Raw genomic sequence first — 6,950 nt, 5'->3', positions numbered from 1 at the left:
GTTTGGGTTGATGTAGTCTTCAGTGTTTTATTTTGTTTTTGAACATATTTTTTATTTATAATATTATTTCTTTAACATTTTTTCCTCCAGGGATTTAATGGGTTATTGCCTCAATTCAATTCACTTGAATTCTTCTCTTGTCTAAGTTTATAGAATAAAGAATTTCAGTTTTAAGATTTACAGAAGCCTCAAATTTTAACAAGGTGCCTCTCCAACAGTAAAGATGTGATCTTTCCCCCATAAACCTACCTTAATTAGAGATGAGTTTTATTATTTTATGCTGTACTGTCAGTAAACTTTTAAAAGTACTGAAATTGTAGTTGTAATTTCTTGTATTTGAGCTACGGTGAAACGCACTTAAGACCGACTGGTTTTTTTTTGTACATCTCATCGTCAGTAATATGTACTACATACAACGTTGCAGCACGTAATTTGCTGATGTTATCATTCTCAGATGTTCACTCGAAGATTTTCAAAGATCAGATTTATAATGATACTGATAATAAAAGGCAATAATAATGAAAACTTAAAAAAAAGAGGTATTCCACTAACGTCAGAACGGACTTACAATGGAGTTGTCGGAACAGAACCCAGTTGTAAGTCAGGGACTACTTGTAATTGTAAGCAAGACTATGTATTTATAGGAAAAGTATAGAAATGTTGGGTTAGTTGTTTTAAAAAGATAAACAGTAATGATAACACCAATAAAAATAATAGTAGATACCATTTCTGAGAACTTAAACGCGCCAAGCACCGCACACACATTATCCTATTCTCCCAGGAACCTTGTAGTGACATCCGTAGTTTACAGGTGAGGACACTGACGCTGTTACTTGTCCAGAGCCACACAGCCAGAACATTGGACAAGAATGGGGACAAGAGCAGGACCAGCTACAGAATATGTCGGGCAAAACATAAATGTAGGGTCCCTTGTGCAAAAATTATTAAGAATTTCAAGACGAGGACAGCAAAGAACTAAATCAGGTGCGGGGCTGCATGGTCACACACCCCGACGTCCGCTCTGCTCGGGAGGCTGCAGTGAGGATTATTGCCGTTATGTTGCGTTGGGTGGATTCAGACTCATAGCAACCCTGTAGGACAGAGTAGAATTGCCCCATAGGGTTTTCTAGGCTGTAATCTTTACAGGAGCAGATCGCCAGGTCTTTTTCCGGCAGAGTCACTGGGTGGGTTTGAACCACCAACCTTTTGGTTAGCAGCTGAGGGCTTAACCACTGTGCCAGCAGGGCTTCCTGTAGTAAGGATTAGATAGGCAATATAATAGTAGAAAACGCTTATACGGCACTTTATGTGCCAGGCATTTTCTCACTCACTTTACGAACATTAGCTTATTTCATCTTCACAAACCCTATGAGCTAGGTACTTTTATTATCACCTCCATTTTACAGATAAGAAGACAAAAGGTACAGAAAAGTTAATAACTTTCCCAAGGTCACACAGCTAATAAACAGTGGGAACTCAAATCCAGAAAGTCTGGCTCCAAAGTCATGCTTTTAACCACTACACTGGTACATGTACCTGTCCAGTACACACTTCACACCTGGCCTGGCAGGCACCCTGCTCAGGAGAGGTCTGCATGCTTACTGTTGGCTAGATGTCAGAGCCTGTGCCACGAGCAAGTATGGTATATTCCCCGGTCACTTTAGAACCAGCCTTCCATTTTCAGAGCATAGTGGCATGCTGTTAGTTTGACTTACTTGTGAGACTATCAAAAATCCTAAAAACATTTTTATATACCACAAAAGGTTTTCTTTGAATTTATACCATACATTCTCCCTTAATATCAAATAATATCACTGAACTTATTAAGTTCTGTCAAGGAGAAAATTACTGACTTAGAAACAAACGTTTAAAGCACAAAATGTCTGGATGAGGGCACACTGTCAAAATGGGAAGGGATGAAAACTCTACAATAGTCATTAAAATTTGAAAATAAAACTGAAAAAGGCTTGCAGGTACATTTAGTTTGAGCAATTAATTTCATCTTGTTTATGATTGGAAATTTATGTAAAATAATTTTCACTTATTTGGGAAATGGAACTGGAAGAAGAAAAAAGATACATTATAGTTTGATTTTACTATTAAATGCAGAGGAAAAATTAATATGTTAGTAGCTATTTGGGAACCAGCTAGAATTCTAATTCTGAAGATCCGTTTCTAATTTGAATCGGTGTATGCTTTGCTGTGTATATTCTCAACAACAACAAAATAAAATTAAAAACATAATAATTAAAAAAAAAAATGATGCCCAAACCAATGATGTGACTGTGAATACTGGCATGGCTATGCGGGTCCTACTAGCGGGGTGTCAGCTCTGTGTCAAATTACTGTATAAGTAGTACAAATGTTGTATAAATAGAAAAATTTCTAAAAAGAATTACTGTAAATAGGCAGATATTTGAAAGGGCAACTGACAACAGACATCCTTTCTTCACCATCATCTACTCGTCTTTATCTTGCATATTTTCATAATTTTAATCAAGAAACAACGTTTGGATTGGAATTTATTTATAATTTAAAGTGAATAAAAATTGGCAAAACAAAAAGATGTTTGGAGAATCTTGATTTTTTCTTAAGGGCTCGTCATCACCCTCCTGAGATAAAAGCTGCTGTAACATCCCCAGGTGTCGGGGAAATTAAACTGTCATCATTGGTGATGTTAAGTAATTTCAAAAGTCGTGACTTCGTGAAAAGAAAACTTAGCGCGCTCTCTGCAAAGTTGGTAGAACACTTCAGAATTCCCAACCACGACTTCCTTAATGAGAGTGTGTTCAGCAGTGCCAAAAAGAACTGATGCTTTCAAAGCTAAGTCACATGTATAGCTACATTAAAAAATGTTCAGTGGAACATTGCTGCCGAGAAATATTTACTTCTTTTTGCTAAATGGGCTTCTGTTCACCTTTAAAGGTGTATAGCCCAAAAACAATCCTGTAAAAGCAAACCAAGGTCGCCCTCTGCTGGCAAAATCTCCATTGTTCTCTTAATTTCTCCCACTTTTGGGCATGGACATTTCTTTAAGATATGTTCAAGTCAGTTTTTAAGGAATAGGGTGAAAGAGTCTGAGACTCAGCAACAGGTGGGTGAAAACCAGGAGGATTCTTGTGGGAGGCCGAGGACTTCCTGACAGGAGTTTTGCTCTAAGCAAAAGGTCCTGTGGGCAAATCCCACCTTCATAGCTAACTGCATGGTAAGGTCAGCATGAATCCAGTTCCCACCTGGAAATGGATCCAGTCATCACCTTCATACTTCTCCATCCTTGCCAGCCACTCCAAGCAGCACTCTCTCTCTGACCAAGCCACCTGAAGCTGTTTCAGAGCTCACAAGTTAAAAGGACATTGTCCTTCAGATTGCCAAATAGGCAGACACCAGCCCCTGCTAGCTCTCACTTCCCCCGCGGGTTCGATAATTCCCTGGAAGATCTCACAGAATTCAGAGAGGGTACCATACTGATTCATTACAACCAGAAAGGATACAAATGACAAGACGCATAGGGTGAGATCTTGTGTGGGGTGGGGGTGTCCCAGCACAGGGTTGCTGTGTTCCTAGGGACGTTCAACCCTCCCAAGAGCAGATGTTCTCCCCAACCAGGAAGCCCAAGGAACTTCCATGTTCAAAACTACTGGCCTAATTGCATGGTCACGACTGGGGCCCCACTGCATAATCATGATTGATTGAATCACTGAATGTACACGATTGATTAAATCATGTCCCTGTCCCTTCCTGAGGTTAGCTGACCAGGTGGGGTCTGTGTAGCCCCCACTCATTTGTACAAATTCCCAAATGGTGCCTGGCAGTTTTAAATAACAAAGACGCTTCAACTACCCAAGAAGTTCCGAGGGTTATCTCTCAGGAACCAAGGACAAAAAGGCAACTTATTTTAGGTAAGGCAATCCATTCACCCACAGGTTTGTATCATCAGCTTTGGATGCCTTCAGTTCTCTGTAAATTTTAACTTAATTGACAAACTTAACACGTGTTCCTTTGCAGCAAAGCTATTTACAAAACCTTAAATCAAATTAAAAAAGATAATTTCAAATGAAAAGGCATCAAGACTAAAATTACCAGCATATTCAGTTTCTATTCGTCTCGAGGCATTCATAAATAGTGACCACGGTAAAGGCGGCAGAAAGGGTTACTAGTGTGAACCACGGCCACAACCAAAAGTTAATTTCAATTATTTTTTATTTTTAATTATTTGTCATCTATATCGCATGACTCAGTAATCATACTCATGGATACGGATTCTAGGGGAAAAAAGTGAGGGGATTTCACGCTCTGGCCTCTGCGGAGGTCAGAGTCAGGCTCTGGGGGCAGGGTACTTGCTTTCCAATTCTGCAGCTACTCACCAGGTCTGTGGCTGGGACAGGTCACCCCCGGCCTCCATTTCACTGGCTGTAAAATGAGGATAATAATACCTACCTGATAGCGATTATTGTCAGTTCCAACCCCTTTTAGATAACAATTAGTTCCAGTTCCAGTTCGAACCCCTGCTGATAATTCGCATTTCTAACAAGTTGCCTTTGATTCTGACTTATAGTGACCCTATAGGACAGAGTAGAACTGCCCCATTGGGTTTCCAAGGAGCAGCTGGTGGATTCGAACTGCTGACCTTTTGGTTAGCAGCTGAACTCTTAACCACTGCACCACCAGGACTAACAAGTTCCCAGGCAATGCTAACACTGCTGGTTAGGGACCAATTCTGAGAACCACTAGTAGAGCAGTGGTTCTCAAAATTTATTATACATGAGAATCACCTGCGGACCTTGTTAAACTGTAGATACTGATTCAGTATATCCGGGGGTGGAAATGCAAATTCTTAGCAGGGGTTTGAACCCAAATGAACCAGTTTGAAGCCCTGATTTGAATAACACCCTTTACAGATAATCAAGGAATGGTACCAACCAGTTGCCCTTGAGCTGATTTTGACTCATGATGACCCCACGTGTGTCAGGGTAGAACTGTGCTTCGTAGGGTTTTCAATGGCTGATTTTTCGGAAGTAGGTTGCCAGGCCTTTCTTCTAAGGCACCTCTCGATGGACTCGAACATCTAACCTTTCCATTAGCAGCTGAGCTTGTCAGCCATTTGTACCATGTAGTACATGCAAAAGTAGCTTGTCAATTATATACTCTAAACAGCAGAAGAAGATGGTGCAATGGTTAAGTCCTCTGCTGCTAGCCGAAAAATCGGCAATTAGAAGCCAGCAGCCACTCTGCAGGAGAAAAGACCTGGAAATCTGCTCCCATAAAGACTACAGCCTAGGAAATCCTATGGGACAGTTCTATCCTGTCCTATAGGGTCGCTAAGAGTCGGAACTGACTCAATGGCACACAACAACAACAGCAGAAAGATTTGTAAAAGTATGCTGAATAACCTGTCTTATAGAAGAATCTGTATCATGAGAGAGGCTTTTGGAAGATTCCTTGGGCACGGAGCAATATAATTCAACAGGTATTAATTTATCACTGGGTATCTGTAAGACCGAAGAATTGATGCCTTTGAATTATCATGTTGGCAAAGAATATTGAATATACCACAGACTGTCAGAAGAAGTGTGATGTTAGTGAAGAATACTGATTATACCATGGACTGTCAGAATGAACAAGTCTGTCTTGGAATAAGTACAGCCATAGCGCTCCTTGGAAGTGAGGATGGTGAGACTTCATCTCACGTACTTTGGATATGTTATCAGGAGGCACCAGTCCCTGGAGAAGGACATCATGCTTGGTAAGGTACAGGGTCAGGGAAAAGAGGAAGACCCTTGACAAAATGGACTGACATGGTGGCTGCAACAATGGGCTCAAACGTAGCAACGACTGTGAGGATGGCACAGGAGAGGGCAGTGTTTCGTTCTGTTGTACATAGGGTCGCTATGAGCTGGAACTGACTTGACAGCACCTAACAATCACAACATTTGTAAGACACTGTGCTTGATAGTGTAAATGACATACATAGGAGTAAAACACCAATTTTAAAATCCAGGAAGCCAGGCAAGACAAACATACTACTCTAGGACGCAGAATATCATAAACCCTGAGAGCTTTGTCAGGGTTTTGAGAGTTTAAAGGAGAAATGGTATCAGATGATTCATTTGGGAATAAGGAAAGGTGTCATTGAGGAGGGTGTACTTATCAGAGATGATTCCAAGGTTTTGCTAATAGGGAATTAGGCATCGGGCAGACTTCACTGGCTCCTTGGCTTAATGGCGGGGAGAGCTCTAGTAAGTCACGTTCCCACTCTCAGCCTCACTTTCCTTACCTTATAACATGGAGATTATTAGGGCTCAGATGGAAATTACAGGAAAGGGAGCATCTAAAGCACTCAGCACAGGCTTGTGCACACAGGAAGTTCTCAAAGGGGCTATTATTACTGTCATTATCTAGAACAGAGGTTCTCCATTTTGGCTGTATATTAGAATACCTTGGGGAGTTTTTTAAAAAGATGAATTCCCTGGGTTCCACCCCAGATCAACTGAATCAGAACTTCTCAGAGTGCAGCCCAGGCACCAGAGTTTTTAAAAGCTCCTCCAAGTAATTCTAAACCCCTGATCTAGATCCTTGGTATTCAGCTGTGGTGCTTGCTAGAAATGTCAGTCGTCAGACGCACTCTTGACCTACGAATCTGCATTTTATAACATGATGATCTCACCCATCCTAAAGCTTCCAGCTGATGCCAAAGCTCTTGATACGCAAACACAGAGTAGTGAAAGGATCCAGCATCTGCACCACAAGCTCAAGAGACCCATCCCTCCCTCCTATTTCTTTTTGATTTGTTTTTCTTCAGACATTCCTAAAAGAAGAAAGTAACCGCTCAAGTATACGGATGGGCTGTGTGAGAATAATTTTTTTCCAGTCAATTCTGACTCATGGCGATCCCATGTGTGTCAGAGCAGAACTGCGTTCCGTAGGGTTTTCATGGCTATGACCTTTTGGAA

This window comes from Trichechus manatus, unplaced genomic scaffold (genome assembly GCF_000243295.1).
Source record: "Trichechus manatus latirostris isolate Lorelei unplaced genomic scaffold, TriManLat1.0 scaffold00008, whole genome shotgun sequence".
In the NCBI taxonomy this organism is placed as follows: domain Eukaryota; kingdom Metazoa; phylum Chordata; class Mammalia; order Sirenia; family Trichechidae; genus Trichechus; species Trichechus manatus.
This window is presented reverse-complemented; position numbering follows the sequence as displayed.